The following is a 14,669-nucleotide window of genomic DNA, read 5'->3' on the forward strand; positions in this document are numbered from 1 at the left end:
AAATTGTTTATATGTTATTTCAGGTTCATTCCTCTGCGCCTGTGGACCCATCTCCTGATGAGATTGACGAGGAGCCATGTTATGAACCGGCCCCACCGCCCACCGTCATTTCCCATGGAAAGCATGTTATGAACCGGGGTCCGCGTCGAAAGAAGGGAAGGAAGGGAAGCAAGGATGATCATGCCATAGAGCATGTACAGATTAAGAGGAGGAAGGGGGATGGAGATGATGGTGGTGGTGGTGGAGTTAGCCTTAGGCCTAGCCGAAGTCTAAAGGCTCCCACTTGTGGGACCTGAGATTGTGAATGCTGTAGATAAAGTGTACATTTTATGTTATTATTTTCTTAATGATAATTAGTTATCTTAATAATAACTCGTGCGACGGATTGAAAAAAACGTGATTTTAGAAGGTTAAAAAAAACTAACCTATTAAATTTGTGCATGAAAGTGAAAGTGAAAAAACTTAAAGTGTTGGGAAAATTCGGTCCCCTACTTCACGCACGAATTTCGTGCGTGAAAGGCCCTAAGTGCATTTTTGCAGTTTGGTCCTTTCACGCACGAAATTCGTGTGTGAAACGTATTTATGTGTTTTTTTTTTTTTTTGTACTAGTTTGGTTTAACCTTTTTTTTTTGTACTACTTAAGTCGCGGCCTCATACTTTTAGTTGATAATTGTGGTTTGATAGATCTGTAATTGTGTATTGTTGAATAAATGAATTTTGTATTATTTTGTTTTGTTAATTGGAGGATTTGGGGAGTAAATAAATGTTACATCCTGTACACGCGTTGGAAAGTGTGCGAGTTAAATGACATTAGTAACGGAAACAAGGTTATCCCCCAAGCTTATAGGTGGTTAGAGTGATGGTACAGACGTGATGTAACTAGTTGAAGTAAAAAAAAATAGAAGGAAATAAGTTTTGTCAAGGTTTGAAATTTATTTGAGTGAAATACGGTCCAAGCCATGATATTTCGTATTTTTGGACTAGGAAATTGGACTGTCCAACACGAGTAAATTTACTCGAGCCTGGAGAATTTGGTCATATTCAAGCATGAAAATCAAGAACTCGGTATATGCAAGGAATGAAGTTTCAAAACGATTTAAGACGAAAAAGTGTGACGACGATGATTGAAAATACTATTTTATGTGTAGCAGAAGAGGTTATAGACTTGCACCATATCACATGACCATGATAATAAATATAGAAAGTGTGCCAAAATGTTTACTATCTAAGTGAATAGAGATCAAGAAATTACTTATTGACAATTGATTAATTAATGAGATTTAGTGGGGGACAAAGAATTAATTAGTGGATAAATGTGATTAAGGGGAAAACTAAAGGATGAGTTGATAGAAAGAGATAAGTTTACAATTTTCCACGTGGCCATGGAATATCTGTATGTAGTGACAATATATTACAATATTGAGGTGGCGCCTTTTTGCACAATTCAACTAGTTAAGTAATATAAAAGATGTGGACCCCATTGTCCAGTGGAAAAATATATATCCTCTTTTGTTCATTAAACCGTGAGTACATTTTACAAAGTAGCAAATGGATAAGTATTTCGTGGGCCACATGGCATTAATTACGACAAAGTGGAATTAAGTGGTCTTGAATGGATTGATGGCTCAAGGGTGCATAATATGAATGACGGACACGTAGAAAGTTATTCATCATTGCTGAAACATTAACGCTTATGCTACAAAAGTTTCACTTTGGACAAGTCAAAAAAAAAAACGTACTGTATAAGACTCATATGGTTAAATTCAAGAGACAAAAACGTTAACAATAAATTGGTGTACATAGTAGGTGAATTTTCAGATACGACAGGGTTTAGGAGAATGCATTTTGTGCACCGCTTCGATCTCGTTGTTCGCTTTGTCGTGTTGCTGAATTCGGGCTCTCTTCGTAGTGAAGTAAGGTGGAAGAAGATTATTTCTTCGAATATAAGGTAATAATTCTCCTCTCCTTGATACATTTAAATTCATCCTTGTCATAGCTAAATTGCAAGACGGGAACTACGAAATTAATTGCAGGAAATCGGATAAATGGTTATTGTTATCATACGGACTGTTTGGTGGTTATTATAAATTATTAGTGAGCTGAAATATCGTGAAACGTGCTGTAGCTATTGTTATCCTTCTTGTTATTATACAATGTATATACAAAAATAAAGGAGTGTATACAAGTATCGATATAGGAATTGATGGAATAAACGCGAACTTACGAATAGAATTATCAATTGATATAGTTGGAGTTGTGGGCTGTTTTTCTTGTTGTAAATATATGATATAAAGCCGAGATTTGTGGTAAATGATGTCCTTATCATATTGGGAATATTTTTAAGGTTAAGAAGAAAACATACGAAAAGGTGCCATGGAGTATACGAATTGTAATTCGAGCTTGTCGCTCGTAATAGAGTATTATGAAATTGTTATGGACATGCATGTTGTGTTTTGGGATTTATTTGTTGTTGGGCTGATATACCAAATTGGGAGATGCTAATGGTATAGAGGAGATGTTGCCCGTTTCGTTTTAGAATTAAGTCATCAATTAATATATATATGATATGCGAAAAGCCTTCTTAAGTCACGTGCGTATTCTTACGATTATAGGTTTATCATATTAATTGTGGAAGTTCTTGGCTGGACTGAGCTCTTGAACGACGTAGGGTATGTAAAGCTGCCCCTTCTTTCTTTTGGCATGTCCTAGACGTAAGTGATGAATGGCATGAGCTTTGGGGTAATTCCATTCATAAGTTCCGAATATGATTCATGATTCTTATTCACTTCTTGATGTTAGAGCTTTTAAAGTAGTTAAGCCACTGCCCTCGAGCTTTCTATAAGTTGTATAGTATAATCGTATGTATAAGTCTCTATTCCTAAAGGCTCTATAATGACTAATGTCCTTAACTTTCATAAGTTGTCTCGTATTGATATGATACCTGTTTATGATCCCTGAGACGTTATTTAATATAGTTCATAATGATATTCAAAGAGCCACTAGGATGGCTAATGTTCTTGATTTCCAGAAACTATTTTATTATGTCTTGATACGTGTATATAATCCTTGAGGTTCTATTTTTATATAATCCACATCGACATTCGAAAGGTATTTCATATGACTATTGTCTTGGTTTTCAAATGATGATTCGTTTTGATTATTCTATTGAGTCTCAGATATGATTTAATTTGCATATGGTTTCTCACTACTCTGCTCGTGTATGCCACAATACATCTTTCACTGAGTCCCGGGCCAGGACATGTTTTCGTGCACAAATCCACTACATTATTCACCGAGTCCCTCACTAGAGGGCCGGGACACGTTATATATATGTATATGATGATATGATGATATGGGGATGGCGGCCAGGATGACACATGATGATCTTATTCACCGAGTCCCTCACTAGAGGGCCGGGACACGTTATATATATATATATACATGATGATGATATGATTTTATTTACCGACTCCCTCACTAGAGGACCGGGACACGTTATACATATGCATATGAATAAGATGATTCTCTAATGGTGACATTAAGTTTCATAACGAGTTAAGTCTGATATTGACACCATGATTTATGATTCAAAGGTAAGCCTTGTGGTTTTCTGGTTATTGTACTGGTTTTCTGTACTCCTCACTTCAGTATGATCCTGTTTATTGTATTTATGCTTTACATGCTCAGTACATATTCCGTACTGACCCCCCTTTCTTCGGGGGGCTGCGTTCATGCCCGCAGGTACAAATGCTCACGTTGGTAACCCGCCAGCTTAGGAGTCCTATTCAGCTATCTTGGAGAGCTCCCTTGTTCCGGAGCCTAGATTTTGGTACAGAATCTCTTGTGGTGTATATGTATTTTATCCAGGGGTACGGCGGGGCCCTGTCCCGTCATATGATACTGTTGTTACTCTTAGAGGTCTGTAGACATATGTGTGGGTTGTGTATCGATGTTGTTCAGTTGTGTCTATATGGCTTATGTTTTGGGACGTTCCCATTCGTAGTGGCAGTCTTGTCGGCTTGCGTAGATATATATATATATATATATATATATATATATATATATATATATATATATATATATATATATATATGTTTTGAGAAGTAATGTGTTACGATAGCCTTGTCGGCTCATTTATGGCGGGGGTGTTCCCTTATATATTATGAAAGCCTTGTCGGCTTATGTACTATAATGTCTGTTGAAAGTTGTACCTCCCCAGGAAACAGGTTGTTGTGATACGTCTAAACAATGCGACAGTTTTGAGACGACGTCTTGCCTTGGTATTGATAAGTCTGTATTATGCTAGTTATGGATGATTATAGTTAACAGGTACATACGAGTGTCCAGCTCGAGCACTAGTCACGGCCTATGGGGTTGGGTCGTGACAATAAATAAGAAGCACGATTTTTGTTTGAGGGCTATTAATTTACAATGGTGAAGAGATACTAAGAGATGTTCTATAGATGGTGTGTACATGAGTTCTCAACTCAAACGTCCCATTAATTTACCATAAGTCTTCTTATCATTATTATTTCAAATTTTATATGAAAGAAGAAGAGAAGTTCAGTATATCACACGAGAATTTATTTTAGTGCAAGAAAGAAGAGAGAAGTTCAGAATTTTCGTAAGGAAAATCTGATGTACTGGCCAGATTTATATAGCAATTGGGTAGAGTTAAATAAAAAGGTGCAACTCAAAAGTTGCAACTTTTCAGTTAAGTTGTATCTTTTCAGAAAAATTTCCCATCCACCTTAACTTAAACCCAACAATCCCCCACATGAATGGGGAATGTCTATAAGGAATGCACGGACAAGTGTGTGATTTACAAGTAAAGATTAATTGCATCTGGATAAGTAGGTTTCCCTTTGAACTTTCCGTAGTGAACTTATATCGGATATACTCGGTCAATCGGTAGATATGATATCTTTGAACTGTCGAGCTTTATTGTATACCTAGACAACATAAGTCACACAATTAACCCTTAACCGTCTATGGTTCTCACGGTTGTGTTCGTTTCAGTCATGAACACCGCCTGGTTTCATAAGTGCGTAGAGCATGGGACTTTACCTAACATACTCCTTGAAGCGGCTTACACTTCACACTCACATAGGTAATTCCTAAACATGTCATCTCGTAGATACACTATTTGGTCATATGCCAAACTTAGAAACCATTAAAAAGCTTTAGCTTTATTAACTCGTTAAAAAGCCTTAAGGCCTTATCATTGTTTCTGAACATTGTATGATCACGAGAATAAGTTGAGTTATTTGACAATGTTGAACCGTCATTCATAACTTTGTTTTCTCCTTGAACCTAGCTCTTAGGATCTCCAGTCTACTAGGTAGAGTTACCGCCATGATGACTTGTTCTAGGCCATACTCTCATTCCCTTTGTTGATCTTTCAACTACCTCTCTAGTTAAGCCTTTTGTAAGTGGATCCGCGACGTTATCTCTAGACCTTACATAGTTAATAGCGATAACTCCACTAGAGAGTAGTTGTCTAACGGTATTATGTCTTCATCGTATGTGACGAGATTTGCCATTACACATAATGCTCCCTGCCCTCCTTATTACCGCTTGGCTATTACAATGTATACACATATGTGCCAACGGTTTGGGCCAAAAAGAATATACTCCAAGAAATTCCAGAGCCATTCAACTTCTTCACTGACCTTGTTTAGAGCTATAAATTCAGACTCCATTGTAGAGCGGGCGATACATGTCTATTTGGATGATTTTCAAGATACTACTCCTCCACTATTGGTGAAAACATATTCATTTGTGGATTTAGATTCAGTTCATCCGGTGATCCAATTTGCATCAATATATCTTTCAACAACCGCAAAATATTTATTGTAATGCAATATAAAATTTTAAGTATGTCGAAGACTCGTGCATCTTGAGTTTACATATCTGCTTATTAGCTACACTTGATGTAGCATCATTATAACAATATATGTGGATAGTTGACAACAATTGTGGCCACAACTTTTAACAATTTTTTTTCCCCAAACATTCCACTTCTATTGAGCAGCTGCACATTCAATAATTCAGATTTCATTGTAACTCTCAAGTGTGCTTCTTTAATACCCAAGCATATAGTCCAATTGAGACTTGATGTCACCAATATTCTTTGCAATAGCAAGATTTACATTAATCGGCGTTTAATACTTGAATGTTTCAAGTACCATTTTAACATAATAAGACTGAGACAATGCTAGACTTTAAAAAGTTCGGTGGTTTTTAATTCTTGGAATTAAATCGACAACCTCTAAGTCTTTCATATCAAAATTGCTAACAAACATACGCTTAGTAACATTTGTGTCATTAATGTCTTTACTCATTATCAATAAATAAACAAACAATGACTATATGATTTAGAGAGTTCTTAATGTAAACACATTTATCACACTCATTAATCTTAACCCATTTGCCAACATTGTTTGATCAAATTTAGCATGACATTGTTTGGGGTGCTTGTTCTAGTCCGTATAACGACTTAACAAGTTTGCACACCTTCTTTTCGTTACCAGGAGCCATAAAACCCTCAGGTTGTTCCATGTAAATTGCTTCCACAAATCTCCATTTAAGAAAGTTGTCTTAACATCCGTTTGATGGATTTCAAGACCATACACATCTGTTAGTGCTCCTAACACCCGTATGGATGTAATCCTTGTTACTAGCAAGTATGTGTCAAAATAGTCCAGGCCTTCTTTTTGTCTATAACATTTGACAACAAATTTTGCCTTGCATTTGTCAATAGTGCCATCAACTTTCATTTTCCTTTTAAAATTCATTTGGAATTCAAAGGTTTGTCCTTGGGAGGAAGATCAACCAATTCACATGTATGGTTGTTCAATATGAATTCAATTTTCATTATTGACTGCCTCTTTCCAATATTAAGCTTCAGAAGAAGTCATAGCTTATTTAAAAAGTTTGAGGCTCATTTTCCAACCAAAATATCAAAAAATCTAGTTCAAAGAATGTAGACATCCTTTGACGTTTACTATTCCTTGAATTTTCCTTGTTATGTGTACTTTCCTTTGTTTCTTTCCGAGGTCGTTTAGATCTTTCACTAGACGACACACATTCCTTTTTATACGGATAAATAGTTTCAATATTATATGATTCAATTACCGTATTAACATGAATGTCAGATTTTCTTATTTGTACACCAAAATTGATATGCTTTACAATTTGTGGCATATCCTATCAAAACACAATCAACGGTTTTAAGTCCTATTTTTATCCTTTGGGGTTTAGGAACTTTCACTTTGGCCAAACACCCCCCACACTTTGATGTATTTCAAATGGGGCTTTTTTCCTGTCCACTTTTCATATGGAATAGATTGTGTTTACCATGGGGCACTCGATTGAGTATTCGGTTAGCTGTAAGGATAGCTTCCCCCCACAAGTTCTGAGGCAAACCAAAACTTGTTTATAAGGCATTTACCATCTATGTTAAATCGTTCTTCACAGTGCAACATCATCATTAAACACATATGGACTTAGTTCCTGTGAATCAGTACTAGTACATACTAGTCACCTATTAGTAAAAGGAGAACTAAAGAAACCAGCTCCTGCTCCTTGCATCATAACCACTTTATCAACACTTAAATTACCAGTAAGAAATTGATGGCCTGAATCTCTTTGAGACTGTTAGGGAAATAGGAAACGGGACTGATGAAGAAGGCTTTGCCATGAACATAGACAACAAGGGCATATTTAATGTCAAGCAATTAATATGATCCTCTTCATAAATTCCTAGCCACTAAATTTTGTAATCAGAAGGACAATCACAAGGAGTTATAGAAAAAACATATCCGTTCCCACTTTAAACCTCCAATTAGAATTTTCCTTTAATTTTCATCTTTATCAGTCATTCGTACCACATAATGCAATGAACATACTTACGATCATAAGTTTTTTTCCCCTTAACCAGAGAATAAAACGGTGAAGTTTTTATATCTTCAAACCTAATAATTTCTGGCACAAATAGATTTAATAAATCGGTGAAGTTTTTATATCTTCAAACCGAATGCAGAAACTTATATATACTCCATGAAGTTTTTATATCTTCAAATCGAGTAACCAAATGAGTAGAAAGTTACGAAAACTTTCATCTCAAAACTAGAGTAGGAAATCTGAAGATTTTAGTTTCCAAAAAAAGTAACTTTTTATTCTTGGAAAAAGATATCTTTTTATCTCAGGAAATAGTACTTTTATTTCTGGAAAAATACTTTTTTTCCCCTTCAAAACAATGAGAACCAACGAAGATTTATTTCTTCAAACCAACACAATTTACTAACTTCAGCAAAATTTTGATATTCTTTAAACCGAATTTACTAACTCGATAAAGTTTTTATATTCTTTAAACCGAGTAGTAACTTGGAGTAAAAACTCACACAGATTTTAATCTCCAAACAGTGGAGTAGAAAACCACAAAGGTTTTAGTCTCCAAAAAGAGTATTATTTTTTTTTCTCTCAAAGAGTGATTTTCTTTTCTAAGTAGATTATAAAGAAAAACACTTTATCCGTTGGGTTCCATACTTTCTGAAAATTATAACTAATGATCTCAATGAATGAAATTTCAAGTTAAGTTGCTGAGATAAATTTTCAGCACCTTGCCATGTATTACTAATGTTTCTGGCATAGAATATACTTTGAGATCATCAAATAATAAATATCTATCCTAACATGTATAAACATGAATTTAATAAATCATAAGGGTAGGAAATTAAATGACAAGGGAGTGAAGAAAATATAACTCAATTTTAATGTCATTCCAATCTCTCCCAACATGTAATCATAACAAACAAGTTACGCCTGAAAAGTTACATCAGTTAAACATTTGGAGCATATTAATGGAAGAACATCACATTCACTTAAGATCAAATCTTGAGGCATTGCTCCTCATCGGTCACATTAACCATCCTTTCATTTTTATTTTTTTTCTCGTTCTTTCATTTGTGTCTTCCATTGACACACTTAAAATAATAATTATATGCACATGTACATTTCAATCACACTACATAATACTTTCTTAGACCACGACCAGAGATCACTTAAACACATAGAATGAGTTTTTAACTTTGAGATGTCTTCGCTGCTGGATTACATGGAGAGAAAACAAACTACTTTTCAAGCAAAGGAAAAGAAATTCTTTTGATTTACTCCATATAATGAGGAATGCACACAGACAAAGAAAACAAGCAAAGTTGTCATATAAACTTACAATTGTATGAGCAAGCAGTTCTCATCTCTCAGCAACGCCGACAGGGACAAAAATCGAAAGTCAAATCCTTGCATGAAAAACTATTCCATTTTCTAGTCCAGAAAGGTCTTCCATTTTTCCACGCCACATGTCACGATTGTGCCGATAAATAATTCTATTTCTTGTTTCGTCTCCAACAAAGCAGAATACAGATTAATATATATAAAATAATTTCCTTAAGATTGTTATCAACCTGTATTCGAAAAATTATTTTAACCAGAAACTGAAAACTAAACAAAGCAGATTCTGAAATTTAGAAGAACAGTATGTTAAAAAATATAAGGAATTAAATCGAGCCCACTGAATGCACAAGTGTGTCCTTAAGGAAATTATTCCCCTCAATGTACCCGAGGTTGTGGAATATATCCTCTCAGGATAGAACGATTTACTCACCGTTGTAGCAGTACAGCAAACTCCGGTGACGGCGAACCACTCGACGGCAGTATATCACACGAGAATTTATTTTAGTGCAAGAAAGAAGAGAGAAGTTCACAATTTTCGTAAGGAAAATCTGATGGACTGGCCAGATTTATATAGCAATTGGGTAGAGTTAAGTAAAAAGGTGCAACTCAAAAGTTGCAACTTTTCAGTTAAGTTGTATCTTTTCAGAAAAATTTCCCATTCACCTTAACTTAAACCCAACAAAACTATTGTCTTCTTTCATCGCACCTTTTTTTTTTTTGGAATTTAGAAATCGACTCTTTCATGTTAATTTTGAGATTATTAGGTAATATTTTCAAAAAATTTAACGTCTGATCTGGTGATAAGCTTTTACACAAAATTGGTTAGGGTAGTAATTTTTTTGGTCAAAGTGATAAGCTTTTCCCTTTATTTTTGTGAATTTTATCCTTCATTCGAGCTGATCGAAAAGTAGTGTTTAGCTTAGTTGCATCACAAGATTTTGTTTTCTTTTTTTAATAGTAGCACTAGATTGGTTTATATATTGACGTTCAGTAGTGATATTGTCAGTAATGTGTTAGTCATTTAACGTTTAGCCAACGGATCATGTTTATTACCATAAGGATTCATATCATTAGAGAATACAATGGGATTACAACTTCTCTTTACTCAAAAGTTTGAGTTCTTTTATGAAGTACTTTTTTTATCAAAAAAAAAAAAGTTCGAATTCTTTTAGAAAATACTTAGTTCTATTTAAGATATATTTGTCAGCTTAAAGCTTTAATTGGTTCCGTCTCGCTATACTGTTACCTGTCCAACTTTGAGAAGGTAAACATAATTAGTTTATAGTTTATAATTCAATATCAATTTCATTCTTCTCTCACTGTAGAGATTTAATGATGAATTATTAGATTTTATTTTCTGATAGTAATTCCATGTTGGAGGAGTACTTGCTCGACTATTTCGGTTGACATAAAAGTTCTTCCAAGTTCACTTTTTAGTATATTAAATGGTGGAACTCGAGATTTAAGAATTGCATTTGATTTGGATCCAACATATTTTAACAGTAAACTCTTGATAGTGTTAGTATGATGGATGACATTTATTCCATCACTAGTGAAATTGTCCGCGCTTTGCGCGGTGATAAAAGTATGAGCAAACTTATATTTTAATTAGTTTTCTACAATAAAAAGTAAAGTATACAAAAATATATATTATCGCTCTAAGACATTCAATTTGGTGATGGCGGTGTACTTTTTGACAAACTTTATAATTAGTATATTATCCGGTCGTAACACTTTAATTTCAGTTACGCCTTGAATAAATATTTTCACAAAGTTGATTGTTATTTATCAAATATTGAAATCTTATTTTTTTGGACTTCAATGCATAATATCAAACACAAAACCTTCATAATCCAATGACATACTTGTATGGAAGTAATATGTATTTATCTTGCTTTAAAAAAATAAGGAGATCCTCACAAAATTGCTCGTTAAACTCGATCAAATCATCAAATTTGAAGTCATTTTATCCAATTTCATACATCTTGCAACACAGGTTGTAGTATTAATTGATTTATTTTCCAGGACATTCGTAGAATCTTTATTTAACAATTACTTCAACTTCTTCCTTTTAGCGTATACAGAAATCAAAATTGAATCAATTAATTTTTTTAAGAATATCAAATGTAAAAAATAGTCAACACAAATTTTAATTCCATTACGTTGAAAATCGGAAGTAGCTTCATGATTATACTAACATTCTAGATAATTATGACTGCAAGAACAAAATAATAGAGCTCTCGCCATTCCCTACAAGAAGTTAGGGTAAATAATAGTTAGAAACTTTACGCGACTTTGACAAACTCTTCCTTAAGTCCTCTAAAAATAAATGCATAATCAAAATGATGTTGCAACATAAACCCACATATTAATGAAAATAGCTACATACCGATTTTCACCGGTTAGTACTTGATCTATGTGAAAACTAATTTCATCATGTATTTAGTATATAATTATTGATGAAAATCCAAATAAAATGAAGCAAAAATTGCATACCTTTTCCAGAATTATCTATTTGTGCATGGCTGTCAAGAAGAGTATTCTCAAACCTGCAAACCAAAGTGCACACGTCATCACTACAATCTCTAGACAACCAGTAAAAAAGTATTATCCAAGATTACCAATAACCAATTCAGGTCAATAATTTCATCAAAGTGTAGGCAGAGAGGGATGTTTGTCCCCTTTTCATGTCTATTATAGAGCCATATACACGTGTTTTAGCATAAATGTGGATAATTATGAATGGTTGTAACGGTTACAACCATTCTTCAGACTATTTTTATTTAATTTGGTATACTGTAATTTTAGTTATTATAGTCTTGTAACTGATTAAGACAATGAAAAGGCTACATGATAGCAGTAATAAAGATGGTCTAATAGACAAATCGCCAAGTGATATAGAGAGAGTTAAATGTAGCACATTTAACATAATTAAGAAAGTTAAAAGGAGTAACTCTTTAGCTTTTTAAAATAGCAAATAAATGAAATAAAAAGGCAAAAAAAGGAGAGAAAAGATAAATAGGAATGGTGGCAATAGAGAGGTGTCACATCACCTTGTTTCTGCCTAGCTTTATATTATATATACATTTATAACATTTATATATATATATATATATATATATATATATATATATATATATATATAGAGAGAGAGAGAGAGAGAGAGAGAGAGAGAGAGAGAGAGAGAAAGAGAGAGAGAGAGAGATTGTTTACGGTAGAATAGGAAAAGATGGAGGAATAGTTAATGGAGGCTATATATTTATGTTGTGCTGCTAGGTGGGCTGCTCAGACAAACATTAATTTGGATGTTATTGCAAATTGTTATGTGGCTAAATTAGTATTACTAATGGAGCAATTAAGAGGTATAAGTTATGGAGATGATTTTTTTAAATAAAATAAGTAAAAGAAATGAGTGAAAAAGTCAAAAAAAAGGAGAAAAAAGATAAATGTCAATGGAGGTCATAGAGAGGTGTCATATATGATTGTTTATACCTAGCTTTATATTATATATAGATTTAAATAAATCTCGCGTTTATTTTAAATCAATTTTTTGTAATAATTTATGTATACATTTGTTAACGCGATCCACACGTGCAACACACGTACGCTAAACTAGTTTACCAAAATGTGTGGGGATTTAAAAAGTAATTAAAACATCAATTAGGGGTAAAAAAAAGATAAAAATTCATGTGAGGACAACAAAACTTTAAGATCCTCTCTTATATATAATAGTAAAAGTAATATATATGCCACAATTGAGGAGCTTCCCGTCAACATGTGTGCTTAATGTGAATAATGTTATTTTGAGGTTAATTTGGTCATTTAAAATTAAACTTTGTGCAGTGTTTGTTTCTGCTGTATGCTTTATTACTGCTTAAACATACGCATTGCCATGGGCTCCTAATGACGAAAGCACCAGACACATGTGCTAATTACAACTAAATGAAGCAACTTTATTGGATGAGAAATGGAGTTACTGTAGCTCATTTGAAATATTTTGACCTTTTTGTCTATTTACATGCTGATCATGCTTTGTCTAAGAGATGACATTTACCGTGGACCCCACTTGCTCAGGTGTATATATTTAAACTAGATGATGAAAGCCCGTGCTAGCATGGGCCCAACACAAAAAATAGTGCCACATTTTTTTTTAGTTTATTTAAAAAAGAATGATATATTTTTATGTTTAGAAATCATTTAACTTGAAACTTCCCTTTTTACCTTTAATGAAATGATTTAAATCCACACAAATATCTATAACTTATTTTAGATCATAAGTTTCAAAGATCTTTGCTTTCTTTTTTAAACTTTGTGCCTAGTCAAACTATGTCACATAAATTAGGACAGAGAGAGTACATTTTAGTAATATAATTATGAAATTTTTATTATAAAAAGTATTATAATTCAATTAACTGAAAATATCAATAAATTAGTTTATTTAGTCCGCTTCTCCCATATATGACTTTTCTGGTTTGGTTCTCCAATTGAAAGATTTGAAATACACCTTCTCCTACCGAGTTTCATGCCATCATCTCTTTTTACTCAACAAAATTGAAAAGCGCTTTCATGTGTCAGCATCTGCTGCAGTCTTAAATTTTTAAGTATAGACCAACTTCATCACTTTAAGAAATATATGTGTATACGTTTCTTGACCATTTATATTTCGCCTTCTTGATGTTATTCCTCATTATTTGAGACGTATGTGTCTAAACTTATACCTTTGGGTATAAGTTTTAAATCTTTTGGTTTTATGACTTCTTTAGCGGTTTATGTGGTCAATTTAAATCGTTATTTTTTTTTCCTGAATTTCTCTTATTTAAATTTTCTCTAAGCATACCTTTATCATTTTTTAAACTTATTATCATTATTTAAATGCCTTTTTTTTGTTGCAATTTTCTCCTACTTCTTCACGTGCCCCCCCCCCCCCCCCCCCTTTTTTTTTTTTTTTGCAACTGTCTTCTAATTCTTCACGTCGACCCGACCTTAATTTGCTCCTAATTCTTCACGTGGACCCACCTTAATTTTCTCCTACTTCTTCACGGGGATCCCACCTTTTGTTTTTTGGCAATTGTCTTCTACATCTTCACGTGGGGCCCACTTTTTTTTTTTTTTGCAATTGTCTCCGAATTCTTCACGTGGACCCCACCTTAATTTTTTTTATCTCTACTACTATAGAAGAGTGGGCTCCACCTTATTTTTTTTTTAATTTCTACTATCATAGAAGAGTGGGCCTCACCTTAATTTTTTTTTAAAATTTTCTACTATTATAGAAGAGTGGGCCCCACCTTAATTTTTTTTATTTATAATTTACTATTATAGAAGACCGTTTATATTTCGTCTTCTTGATGTTATTCCCCATTATTTGTGTAAGACATATGTGTCTAAACTTATACCCAAACTTCACGTGAACCACACCTTAATTTTTTTTTATC

At 33.5% G+C, this 14,669-nt stretch overlaps 1 long non-coding RNA gene across 1 annotated transcript; it reads left to right on the top strand.

The window, feature by feature from the left end:
• The first annotated feature begins 1,692 nt into the window (after positions 1-1,692).
• Positions 1,693-4,199, top strand: LOC132638708 (uncharacterized). Its single transcript, XR_009581856.1, has 3 exons — positions 1,693-1,948; positions 2,613-2,669; positions 3,742-4,199. It is a non-coding gene; the product is annotated as an uncharacterized LOC132638708 (long non-coding RNA).
• Positions 4,200-14,669: the final 10,470 nt, after the last annotated feature.

This window comes from Lycium barbarum, chromosome 4 (genome assembly GCF_019175385.1).
Source record: "Lycium barbarum isolate Lr01 chromosome 4, ASM1917538v2, whole genome shotgun sequence".
Taxonomy (NCBI): Eukaryota; Viridiplantae; Streptophyta; class Magnoliopsida; order Solanales; family Solanaceae; genus Lycium; species Lycium barbarum.